A 14110-nucleotide genomic window follows, 5' to 3' on the forward strand; every position below is an offset into this window, starting at 1 on the left:
AGGATTCAAGCAAGCCGGGCCGAAGACGGCTGTAATGCCAGAAACCGGTCCCCGGAAGCTTGTTTCCTTCCCAGTGTAAGAATTGGCTTTTGTAGTTTCGTTTGCCCTGTTCCCATCATGCACTGGGACAGGAACAGACTAATTTGCATACAGCCAGGTTCTGAAACTGGGATGGTGCAATGAGCTAAAAAACGGTGTTGGATCTAGCCCTGATCTCTTGACTGGGTGAGAGTATTCTGCTTAATTCAGAGACTCTGTCCCTCACCACCCCTTGTTGTAAATAATTTTGTCCACCCTAAGCGTGGAAGGGCATACTCAGACATGAGTCCCTTGCTCATCGCACCATCAGGATTCAAGCAAGCCGGGCCGAAGACGGCTGTAATGCCAGAAACCGGTCCCCGGAAGCTTGTTTCCTTCCCAGTGTAAGAATTGGCTTTTGTAGTTTCGTTTGCCCTGTTCCCATCATGCACTGGGACAGGAACAGACTAATTTGCATACAGCCAGGTTCTGAAACTGGGATGGTGCAATGAGCTAAAAAACGGTGTTGGATCTAGCCCTGATCTCTTGACTGGGTGAGAGTATTCTGCTTAATTCAGAGACTCTGTCCCTCACCACCCATTGTTGTAAATAATTTTGTCCACCCTAAGCGTGGAAGGGTATACTCAGACATGAGTCCCTTGCTCATTGCACCATCAGGATTCAAGCAAGCCGGGCCGAAGACGGCTGTAATGCCAGAAACCGGTCCCCGGAAGCTTGTTTCCTTCCCAGTGTAAGAATTGGCTTTTGTAGTTTCGTTTGCCCTGTTCCCATCATGCACTGGGACAGGAACAGACTAATTTGCATACAGCCAGGTTCTGAAACTGGGATGGTGCAATGAGCTAAAAAACGGTGTTGGATCTAGCCCTGATCTCTTGACTGGGTGAGAGTATTCTGCTTAATTCACAGACTCTGTCCCTCACCACCCCTTGTTGTAAATAATTTTGTCCACCCTAAGCGTGGAAGGGCATACTCAGACATGAGTCCCTTGCTCATTGCACCATCAGGATTCAAGCAAGCCGGGCCGAAGACGGCTGTAATGCCAGAAACCGGTCCCCGGAAGCTTGTTTCCTTCCCAGTGTAAGAATTGGCTTTTGTAGTTTCGTTTGCCCTGTTCCCATCATGCACTGGGACAGGAACAGACTAATTTGCATACAGCCAGGTTCTGAAACTGGGATGGTGCAATGAGCTAAAAAACGGTGTTGGATCTAGCCCTGATCTCTTGACTGGGTGAGAGTATTCTGCTTAATTCAGAGACTCTGTCCCTCACCACCCCTTGTTGTAAATAATTTTGTCCACCCTAAGCGTGGAAGGGCATACTCAGACATGAGTCCCTTGCTCATTGCACCATCAGGATTCAAGCAAGCCGGGCCGAAGATGGCTGTAATGCCAGAAACCGGTCCCCGGAAGCTTGTTTCCTTCCCAGTGTAAGAATTGGCTTTTGTAGTTTCGTTTGCCCTGTTCCCATCATGCACTGGGACAGGAACAGACTAATTTGCATACAGCCAGGTTCTGAAACTGGGATGGTGCAATGAGCTAAAAAACGGTGTTGGATCTAGCCCTGATCTCTTGACTGGGTGAGAGTATTCTGCTTAATTCAGAGACTCTGTCCCTCACCACCCCTTGTTGTAAATAATTTTGTCCACCCTAAGCGTGGAAGGGTATACTCAGACATGAGTCCCTTGCTCATTGCACCATCAGGATTCAAGCAAGCCGGGCCGAAGACGGCTGTAATGCCAGAAACCGGTCCCCGGAAGCTTGTTTCCTTCCCAGTGTAAGAATTGGCTTTTGTAGTTTCGTTTGCCCTGTTCCCATCATGCACTGGGACAGGAACAGACTAATTTGCATACAGCCAGGTTCTGAAACTGGGATGGTGCAATGAGCTAAAAAACGGTGTTGGATCTAGCCCTGATCTCTTGACTGGGTGAGAGTATTCTGCTTAATTCAGAGACTCTGTCCCTCACCACCCATTGTTGTAAATAATTTTGTCCACCCTAAGCGTGGAAGGGTATACTCAGACATGAGTCCCTTGCTCATTGCACCATCAGGATTCAAGCAAGCCGGGCCGAAGACGGCTGTAATGCCAGAAACCGGTCCCCGGAAGCTTGTTTCCTTCCCAGTGTAAGAATTGGCTTTTGTAGTTTCGTTTGCCCTGTTCCCATCATGCACTGGGACAGGAACAGACTAATTTGCATACAGCCAGGTTCTGAAACTGGGATGGTGCAATGAGCTAAAAAACGGTGTTGGATCTAGCCCTGATCTCTTGACTGGGTGAGAGTATTCTGCTTAATTCACAGACTCTGTCCCTCACCACCCCTTGTTGTAAATAATTTTGTCCACCCTAAGCGTGGAAGGGCATACTCAGACATGAGTCCCTTGCTCATTGCACCATCAGGATTCAAGCAAGCCGGGCCGAAGACGGCTGTAATGCCAGAAACCGGTCCCCGGAAGCTTGTTTCCTTCCCAGTGTAAGAATTGGCTTTTGTAGTTTCGTTTGCCCTGTTCCCATCATGCACTGGGACAGGAACAGACTAATTTGCATACAGCCAGGTTCTGAAACTGGGATGGTGCAATGAGCTAAAAAACGGTGTTGGATCTAGCCCTGATCTCTTAACTGGGTGAGAGTATTCTGCTTAATTCAGAGACTCTGTCCCTCACCACCCCTTGTTGTAAATAATTTTGTCCACCCTAAGCGTGGAAGGGCATACTCAGACATGAGTCCCTTGCTCATTGCACCATCAGGATTCAAGCAAGCCGGGCCGAAGATGGCTGTAATGCCAGAAACCGGTCCCCGGAAGCTTGTTTCCTTCCCAGTGTAAGAATTGGCTTTTGTAGTTTCGTTTGCCCTGTTCCCATCATGCACTGGGACAGGAACAGACTAATTTGCATACAGCCAGGTTCTGAAACTGGGATGGTGCAATGAGCTAAAAAACGGTGTTGGATCTAGCCCTGATCTCTTGACTGGGTGAGAGTATTCTGCTTAATTCAGAGACTCTGTCCCTCACCACCCCTTGTTGTAAATAATTTTGTCCACCCTAAGCGTGGAAGGGTATACTCAGACATGAGTCCCTTGCTCATTGCACCATCAGGATTCAAGCAAGCCGGGCCGAAGACGGCTGTAATGCCAGAAACCGGTCCCCGGAAGCTTGTTTCCTTCCCAGTGTAAGAATTGGCTTTTGTAGTTTTGTTTGCCCTGTTCCCATCATGCACTGGGACAGGAACAGACTAATTTGCATACAGCCAGGTTCTGAAACTGGGATGGTGCAATGAGCTAAAAAACGGTGTTGGATCTAGCCCTGATCTCTTGACTGGGTGAGAGTATTCTGCTTAATTCAGAGACTCTGTCCCTCACCACCCATTGTTGTAAATAATTTTGTCCACCCTAAGCGTGGAAGGGTATACTCAGACATGAGTCCCTTGCTCATTGCACCATCAGGATTCAAGCAAGCCGGGCCGAAGGCGGCTGTAATGCCAGAAACCGGTCCCCGGAAGCTTGTTTCCTTCCCAGTGTAAGAATTGGCTTTTGTAGTTTCGTTTGCCCTGTTCCCATCATGCACTGGGACAGGAACAGACTAATTTGCATACAGCCAGGTTCTGAAACTGGGATGGTGCAATGAGCTAAAAAACGGTGTTGGATCTAGCCCTGATCTCTTGACTGGGTGAGAGTATTCAGCTTAATTCAGAGACTCTGTCCCTCACCACCCCTTGTTGTAAATAATTTTGTCCACCCTAAGCGTGGAAGGGTATACTCAGACATGAGTCCCTTGCTCATTGCACCATCAGGATTCAAGCAAGCCGGGCCGAAGATGGCTGTAATGCCAGAAACCGGTCCCCGGAAGCTTGTTTCCTTCCCAGTGTAAGAATTGGCTTTTGTAGTTTCGTTTGCCCTGTTCCCATCATGCACTGGGACAGGAACAGACTAATTTGCATACAGCCAGGTTCTGAAACTGGGATGGTGCAATGAGCTAAAAAACGGTGTTGGATCTAGCCCTGATCTCTTGACTGGGTGAGAGTATTCTGCTTAATTCAGAGACTCTGTCCCTCACCACCCCTTGTTGAAAACATTACTTCTGGGTGGCGGGTTGGTGAGCTTGGTGCTTTGATGGCTTCCCCCCCTTTTCGCGTTTCTGCTCTGACAAGGTCATTCTTAATCCTTATCAGTTTATGCTGCCCAAGGTTTTGTCTTCTTTCCACTATCAGGAGGATAGTGTCCTCCCTGTCTTTTTTCCAGATCCCTCCTACCCAGAGGAGGTGGTTCTCCAATCTTTGGATGTGTGAGGACTTCCGCATCTATTTTAAGCGAACCAGTGGTTTTCGGACGGTTGATTCCTTGTTTGTCACTTACGGCCTCTCTGGGAGGGTCTTCGGCCTTCCTTGTCCACCTTGTCTCTTTGGGTTAAGGGTGCTGTTGTTTCGACTTGCGAGTTTGCTTACTGTCCTCTCCCTTCTTCCATCCGGGGTAGGTCCACCCGGGGAGTCTCCTCCTCCTGGGCCTTGTTCAGGGGTGCCTCCTTGCGTGACATTTGTAATACTGCCACGTCGGCTTCTCCCCATACTTTTGTTTCTCATTATCGTCTTCAGTTGGGGATGGTGGCCTTGGCTGCTTTTGGCGCTCATGTTTTGACTGCGGTACATGGTTTGTGATTTGTACTGCTTTCTTTTGATTAAATTGACCTGTTTGCTGCATTCTATGGTCTTTTTCCTTGCAATCCCTGTGTGCTTGGGTGTGGGCTCACTGTTCAGGAATGGGACAGGAAGAGAGGACGAGGAAGTAATGCTCCGTTACTCACCGGTAATATTCATTACGCCAAGTCCTGGTCTTCCCGTCCCATTCCTGAGCCCTTCCCTCCCTCCCTGGGGTTTGGTTGTGGTGATTGGTTTGGTTTTCTGGGTTTCTTTGGTGTTCTCAGGATGTGGTGTGACTCACTTCCCCCTATATCCTCACCTGATTGGTGGTGCCATGTTGGGGGGGGGAGTGCTGAAAGCTCTGCTAGGTATTAGGGTTCTGGGGAGCAGACTAGCTGCTCACTTTTCAGGAATGGGATTTCTACATCATATGAGCTATGGTTCATTTGGACGTTTAATTTTTATTAATACAAGGTTTTTAGCATAAAAACATTGAAATGGTCATTAAGACTTTGCCACAAACCGAATTATGAAGAGGAAATACATTATAAGAAAGTGGATAGTGAAGAAACATCTTAGTTAAGAGAAACATGGGGAAATAGACTTTGTTAGTCCCGATGCTGGGGTTCATATATGTCGTCTCTAGCACTGGCAAAGCCAGTTGGATTAGTTTTTTTTGTAAAACAATTTTTTATTGTAAATAAAGGTGAACATTGGACATTGTCAGGGGATACATTGTACGTATCAATCGTACACAGTTAGTATGACAACACATAGTGGACTTCACATTCGACCATGAGGATGCATCTATTTCCCCTTCAGGATATCAGTATATTACCCGCCCATTCCTTCCTGAGTGTCCCTCCCCCCTCCCCTTTATTCTGAGTCGTCATCACTTTCCATCTGAGGTGGTTCACAAATATACCCTCTGTATTCATTCCACGCTCCCCAAATTTCCTCCAATTTACGTGGACACGGGGGATCCCCAGGCCTTGGCCACATTCCGCTTAGCATACACAATACCCAGCGTTGCCCAGTCCTGCATCGAATTGTTTAAATCAGTAGGCTCCCAAACGTTCAATAGACACCGACCCGGCTCTGGGAGCGGGGAAACATCAACCACTTGTGATATTGTTCGCATAACCTTGGACCAGTACTCAGCAATGAATGGGCAATCCCAGACAGTGTGGTAGAACGTCCCCGACTCCCCGCAGCCTCTCAGACAGTACTGGTGTGTGGCTCTTCCTATTTTATGCAGTGTGACCCTTGTGTAATAAACTCGGTGCAAGACTTTTATTTGTATCAGTCTGAGCCTGGATGATATAGCGACCTCCCGGGGTGAGGAGAGCGTGGTCTGCCAGTCCATTTCATCAAAGTCCCCTAAGTCCCCAGTCCAGGCTGTTTTAAGTTTGTCCGTGGGGTCAGGCATGTTGTTGACCAGCTTACGGTAGACCAGCGAGGTCGCTTTGTTAAGCATGTGCTCCATAAGCAGTCTATCCTCTAAAGGAGTGGACTCTGGTAGTTTTCCTTCAGTCGGCAACACCGACCTAATAGCATGACTGATTTGCAGATAGCGGAAACATTCCGCCTCCGCCAAATTAAATTGGGCCGCTAGTTGGGCAAAAGTGAGGATTTTACCCTGTCTATAAAGGTCTCCAATCGTTGAAATACCAATACGGTCCCAGGCCTCAAATCCCTTACTATTACAGAGACGGCCGAGGCGGCGCAACACCCAAAGTGGCGTCATCTGCGTGAGCGTATTTTGGCATTTAAGACGAGCCGATGCCATGTACCAGATCTTCACCATGTGAGCCGTGGGGCCCAACAGGGCCGCCACACCCCGGGGATCATAAAGCGCAGCCATCACTCCTCCGGTCCCTAGGTCATATCTATCTGCCTTGAACGCGGGCTCCGTCTGAGGGGCATGAAGCCACTGATTAATGATCTTTAGTTGTGATGCCCAGTAATACAACTGGACATCTGGGAGTGCAATGCCTCCGTCAAACCACCCTCGTACCAACTTTTGTCGGGAAATGCGTGCCGGTTTATCTCCCCATAATAAGCCAGAGACTAGTGCGTTTATGGACTGAAAATACCTGTTAGGCACGAGAAATGGAGTGTTTTCCAGGATATAGAGCAGTCGCGGTAGTGCCATCATTTTAAACAATGCTGCCTTTCCTAACAGAGATGGCGGCAGGGTATGCCAATGCCTCACATCCGTGCGAAACCGTTCAAGTGGCGCCTGTAAAATACGTTTATAAAAACTCTCCCAATTCGGTGTCACCCATACCCCCAGGTACTTAAAGGGTCCATCAGTGATCGTCAGAGGGCAGTCGTGCGGGAGGATCGGCGGGGGGCCTTTAAGGACAAATAGTACCGACTTGGACCAATTGATGGTGTAGCCTGAGGCCCGCCCAAAAATGTTACATATGTCAAGAAGAACCATGAGAGAACGCCTGAGGAGTGTCAAATAGAGGAGAATATCATCGGCATACAGTGATATGCGATCCTCCCAGGATTCAGTCCAGTTGAGACCTTTTATCATGGGGTCCCACCGTATCCATGCTGCTAGTGGTTCCAAAACCAGTGCGAAAAGTAGAGGCAACTGGTGTCACCCCTGACGCGTGCCGCGGCTTAACTTGAAATCCCTGGAAATATGGCCGTTGGCCACTACATGCGCGAGCGGATTTGTATGCAGGAGTTTGACCACGCACAAAATTTGGGGCCAAAGCCTAGATGCCTTAACACCGCAAACAAATATGGCCACTCGACCATGTCAAAGGCCATTTGCGCATCCAGGGACAAAATCACAGCTGGTTCTGACAAAGCTGGTATCTGCGCCATCACCGCCTGGACTCTTCTTAAATTCAGAGCGGTGCTCCTGTTAGGCATAAATCCAGATTGATCCGGATACACCAGGGTCTCCAAGTGCGGGGTTAGGCGCGTAGCGATCATTTTGGCCAGTATTTTTGCCTCCGCATTCAACAGCGAGAAGGGATGGTATGATGTACATACGTCCGGGGGTTTACCAGGTTTCTGTATAGCTATAATCGTCGCCATGCGTTGATCTCGAGGCAACGCCCCCGTGGCCTAGATGTCTTCAAACATTCGCAATAGATGCGGGCCACTTGGTCTGAGACGCTCTTGTAAAATTCTATGGGAATCCCATTAGGCCCTGCAGTCTTGCCCGACTGTAAGGAGTGAATAGCAGCCACTACCTCATACGTGGTGAAGTCTGACTCTAAAAGTTCAGCGTCTGTGTCCGCGACGGAGGGCATTTGGATATCGTTAATGTAGGTTTGCGCCTCTTCAGAAGACATACCCGAGGAGGAGGTATAAACTGTCTCAAAGTGATTAGCTAAAGTGTCTACGATATCTGCGGGGCAAGTGTACCCAACGCCTGCAGTGGAGCGAAGTTGTGCTATCGTCTTTTGGGCCCTGTCCTTCTTATCTAGCCACGCCAGAAATCTTCCCGCCTTATCCCCAACTTCTTATATGATATGTTGAGTGCGCAGAAGCCGTTGTCTGACCTACAACCTCTGATACTCAGCCAACTCCGCCTGTTTAAGACGTAACTGACGCTTAAGCTACTCAGTGGGATCGCGATCATGCTCATTCTGTAAAGCTTCCAGGTCAAGTTCTAGTGTTGCCAATTCGTCCTGCATAGTCCGCCTGTGACCCGTTATGGAGGCTATTGCCTGGCCCCTCAGCACCGTCTTGAACGCTTCCCATAGGACCCCGGGCGAGTCCACTGAGGCAGTATTTTCCTAGAAGTAACACTCTGTAGCTGCGACTAGGTCCCTTCTCACTTTAGGAACTTGCAAGTAGTGGGGCGAGATTGGGAAGATTCGCCTCCGAGCCTGTACATGGGAGGAGTATACCATAGTAACTGGGGAGTGATCTTAGATACCCCTAGGGCCTATTTTTACGTCTAATATGTGGGGCAAACTGTCTGCAGTGATAAATAAAATGGTCAATACGTGATAGACTGTTGTGTACCCCAGAGTAAAAGGTGTAGCCTCGATCCCTGGGGTGTTTGAATCTCCATCCGTCCGTAAGACCCATAGCCTCAACATAGCCTGCCAGCCTCGCCCCGTGTGTCCCCGTCAACCTGCTGGGGTGACGATCGTAACCCTCATCAAGAACCGCATTGAAATCTCCGCCCAGTATGAGCTCGCCCTCTGGTAGCGTCAGTAGAAATGCACTGAGGGCGGGGAGAGTGGCCAAATGTAGGGCAGGCGGAATGTACACAGACACCACATTGAATCTCTTACCCTCCCATAAGCAGGAGATGGCTGCAAACCGCCCCAGCGCATCCTTCCACACCTGTTGCACTATCATTGGGAACCGCTTGCGTAGCAGAATACCCACTCCCCTAGAACCAGAGGAAAACGCAGAGTGCGCCACCATTGTGTATCCCCATCGATCCAGAGCCCTACATGTCGAGCCCACCAGATGGGTTTCCTGAAGCAATACCAGTGCTGGGGCTGCCCTACGTACATACTGTAATACCAAACCCCTCTTTATTTTGTCCCCCAAACCACGAACATTCCAAGAAATCAGGGTTGGGGGGGCACCGGAGCCTGAACCGGGGCAGTGTCGTACGGCATTGCCTCATCCAAAACCTCTTCCGCCATCATAGTCAAACCATTCTCCGAAACTCAGTATTGCATCCACCATGTGTTCACCCGTATCCCCGAAATTGAGTCCAAAACCAAGGCACAAAACAAAGGGCAACCGTCCCCTCCTCTCCCCAATCATTGTAATCGGAAGTCGTACACATGCATCATAAACATTATCACCAATACCACTTTCCCTCCCAACCCCTAAAACAGCCCTCACACTCCCTTCTACCCCCTCCCTGCTCCCCTGCCTGTGGACTTCAAACTGCCCACCCCCCAACCCGGCAGAGTGCCTGTGCATTCCCTACCCATATTAAACTGCGCAGAGATGAGTCGTTCCCCTTCCCCTGCGACATATTATCAAGCTAACAATTTGTTACAGCCTGCAATCGAGAATAATTACTTAAAGAAAATCACCATAACATGTCTAAGTGACTGCAATTAACCACATTACATACCCGGAAACCTCAACGTTAAATTCCTTCACCCATTTGCTCCCGCGTCATCAAGTTGGATTCGTTTTAATACCTCCAAGAACAGGTATTCCTAAATGATGTTTCATGTAATTTTGTTACCTGCAAGACCACCATAGTCTACTGTAAATTTTTTATCTGCATCTTTTATATCTACTGCCCCAACTGGAATTAAAAAACTTTGAAGCTGGGGAACCAGGTTTGAGTCTGGTGGGAGACTCAAGCATCCTGCGATCCTTGGCAAAGCAATTAAAGTCCCCTTGCCTAAAAAAATGCATATGTCATTCTGTAATGCAACTGGTGCTGTTGTAAAACATTTGGGTTGAGTTCGCACTATATAAAAGTGCAAACAATTTTTTTTTTTAAAGCTGGCCCCCTGGTACACTCCATATTATTCTAAGTATCTTTTTAGGACGTGCAGACAGGGTTCTTATAGAGAAGAAATGGGGAAGGAACACAAATTGTTCACCAATATGACAGTTAGCAGGAGCAGCTGGGAGCTGTCTGGACGACAAGGAGTAACCATAAAGGCGGAGGGGGAATGGTGAGAAGTGAAAATGTGGCAAGCAGCAAAAACAAAACCAGGCACTGCCTCCTCCTATGTACAACCAAATGGAACCATTAGTCAAATCACCATAGGAGGAACGAGTCCCACAAATGAGGGACAATTGCAGTAATCTATACTACTATTATAAAGGAAGAACGTTGAACCTTTGAGGCGGGTAAACTCGGGAACCACAGCGCCAATCTACACACCCGATACATCGTTGTAATCGTCAGGGTGTGCAGATGGACATAGGCTATATAAACTTAATAAATATGTGTAATTTCAAAAATTTACCAAAGCAAAAAAAGTAGTCCCTTGGATGAAGCGCCGGCCGCGACGTGCGTGCTGACGTTAGGAGCGCGGGGAGGAGCGGCGTACAGGAGCGCTAAGAGGACCGTTGGACATGAGCACGGGGAGGAGCGGTGCACAGGCGGGGAGGAGCGGTGAGGAGCGGCGGACAGGCGGTGAGGAGCGGTGGACAGGCGGTGAGGAGAGGCGGACAGGCGGTGAGGAGCGGTGGACAGGCGGTGAGGAGCGGCGGACAGACGGTGAGGAGCGGCGGACAGGCGGTGAGCAGCGGCGGACAGGCGGGCAGGAGCGGTGAGCGGCGGATGAGGTAGGTTATTTATGAGCGGCGGCAAAATACAAAAGCAAACGTTACATTAAATGAAGCAAAAATGACAATCGTGAGCCAACAAAATACAAGAGGAAGCAAATGGTGCATTACAAAAGTGAGCCAAACGATGCATTACAGGAGGAAAAAGTGACGTGTGCAGGTTACAAAAGCGTACAAAGTAAGCAAGCGTTACATTAAATCAAGCAAAAATGACAATCGTGAGCCAACAAAATGAAAGAGGAAGCAAACGGTGCATTACAAAAGTGAGCCAAACGGTGCATTACAGGAGGAAAAAGTGACGTGTGCAGGTTACAAAAGCGTACAAACTAAACAGAGGTATAATACTGCAATATATGGAGGAAGGCTCCGGGGGACCCACGGACAACGTTGGGCAGGGCGGGGGCCCTGAAGCCTAATTGCTCCCTGACAACGTCAGGACGGGCTGCTAGTAGACTAATAAAAAGGAAGCATTAAAGACAAGAACAATAAAGAACGAATGGAAATGGAGGGGTGTGCTTACAGCCCATCGACTGAAAGCAGCATTTCTTGCAGACAGCGCATGCACTGCCTAGCTCGACCTAAAAACGAAGGGGACAAACAGGCAGAGTCTGCAGTGATATTACATTTGCTGTGCTATAGTGTACAAAGCCTCTTGGCATCTACGCAGTATTCTACTGTTCTGCAGCTGTAGTTTGTTTTGTTTGTCAATTTGTTTTCCAATTGCCTTCAGAGTTTTCAGTTGCTTCACAATTACTCTATACAGAGACAGTAATTTTCCTATGTGTTCTTTTAACTTTTGCCAGCTGGCCCCTTGTAATGTGTTGTGTATTTTTGCGGCTAGATGTTGGCTTCCTGCTCTCATGAGTGGATGTGGATGGCTGCTGGCTACTTGGTGAGCATCCCATGTTCCTGCTGCCTTTTGGGCATCATACAGTGTGTCCATTTTCCTGAATGCATAAGCTCTTTTCTGAATTCTATGCAATCGTGCCTTTCTCGCTTCAAAAGTCTTCTTTTCATAAGCTGTCACATGTGTAAGACAAAAAAGATATAACAAAACTAGATCCAAGCATGCAATATAACTCAACAAACGCTAACACACCGTAGATTAGAATCTTCTAGGCACATCACCTTCGAAGTGCAATATTAATTTACATGTAGGGTAGTAGTATTCATGCTACATACATTGGCATAACAGGAAGGTGAACTATCAACAGTGAATCCATATAATACATGTGGCACAATGTTTTGTGTAGCTATGTGTGAGGTCTATGTTCATCATGGACACACAACCTTCACAGATATTGATCCAAAAAACAACTAGGTAGCTGCGGGATAGCAATCACACATCCTAGAGCAATTAGTTTTAGCATTGGTAACAAAACTGAAATATTTTGTAATGGTGCTTGGTATTTACTCCCTGCTACCAGTGACTGTGCATGAATCCTATACCCAGTGGTTTATGATTTGTAAATTATAAACATTGATGCTGAAGCACTCTTCATAAAGTCCAACAAACAAAAAATCTGTAAGACTAAATTGTGTAGAAGAACTATTCAGTAGTATTTACTCCAAATACTGTATATAATTCAGTTCAAAATTGCCCATGTTTCTGGATCATGAGCTTTTATTATCAATTGCAGAGAACACGTTTCGTCCCAACATCGATTTTCTCATACTTGTTAGGAATATCAAAATACGAGCCAAGGACCTTAACTTCCATTCAATTATACAAAAGTAGACGCCATATCTGTAAATTTACTGTGTGAAAGGATGCCCCAAAAGTAGGTGATAAGTGGAGACATCCGAGTACTGCGCCTGCTGTAATTAAATAAGTGTTCTAAAAGTTATGATAGTGATATTGTAAATGAAAACCTTGCTAAGCTTCCAACTCTGTACGTCTATTCTAGCGTCTGATTAGAGTAAGTGAATCAATTTCATGCAATATATTTACTGTCATGACACTTATTTTTGTGTATTTGAATGAAAGATGATATCCTGGGCTGTTTTTTCGAAATTTCTAACGACTATCGTGAAGATATTGTATGTCATGAAAAAGTTGCTGTAGTGACCAGTCGGAGCCTTTCCGAAGCATCGTAATATGCTGGTTTGATTCCTTTCCGACCGCCTCACTATGATGGAGGTGGTCGGAAAGGAATCCAAACGGTCATTCAACTGGCTTCCGACAGGCACGAGAGCCCGACCACCAGTTGGAATGCGGTCAGTAATCCCTAGGGTGGCTCTTTCTGCCTTTGGGATTACGATGTCGGGTTTCAGCAGACTTTCCGTGTTGGCCTTTCTGACACAAAAAGGCAGTCGGAACTCGAGTTTGGAGGCCCCCTTGGGTGCATGGCATCTGATTGGAGGCAGAGGGGGCATTTATGGTACCCCTTTGTTGATCCCTGTACCCCGTGGCTGGCACCTTGTGGTGCCATCCATGGGGTGCAGGGATAATTTGCACCTCTAATTTTATAATGGGAGCATGCACTCTGCCCAGAATACATGCTCCTATTGTAAAGTATAGGATTACAAACGAACAGTGTTAGGTCACAGCCCCATCAGTCGGTAAGGACCGCCGACCGGGTGTCAGTCGGTCCCATGACCAAGACGATGTAGAGCAGAGGAAACTCTGCCCAACATCGTAATAGGGCCCAAAATACGTGTTGGCTGCAATTGATGTAAAAAGCTCACAATCAAGCTACATGTGGAATTTAGGACTCAAATATTTGGAATAAATACTGCTGCATTGTTCTTTTACACAATTTAGTCTTATGGACTTTTTGTTTATTGGACTTCATGAAGAGTGCTTCGGTATCAATGTTTGTAAAGATATTCCTCCAACTCTGTCTTTGATCACAGCCAAAATCCTTAACATAACACAGCTCACATATATCCATCAATTGCAATCTACATTTTTCAACATACATCATGTTTGTTTGTCCATAGATAGGATATACATCAATGTTGACATCGAGAACATATGTTAAGACTTAGGTCAGCAACTCACATTTCTTCATTCCATAGGGGAGAAGGTGCACGGAGATTCACATTACATAGGTCATATATAACTTAACATTACATTCTGATGGATACATCTGCCAGTGGATTCCTCACCTTGTGAATATCCCCCTGCGTCAGCAAGATTCGGAAATTCTTTTTGTATCTTCGTGCCAACCTGGACGACGTCACAGAG

Source organism: Lissotriton helveticus, chromosome 5_1 (assembly GCF_964261635.1).
Source record: "Lissotriton helveticus chromosome 5_1, aLisHel1.1, whole genome shotgun sequence".
Taxonomy (NCBI): domain Eukaryota; kingdom Metazoa; phylum Chordata; class Amphibia; order Caudata; family Salamandridae; genus Lissotriton; species Lissotriton helveticus.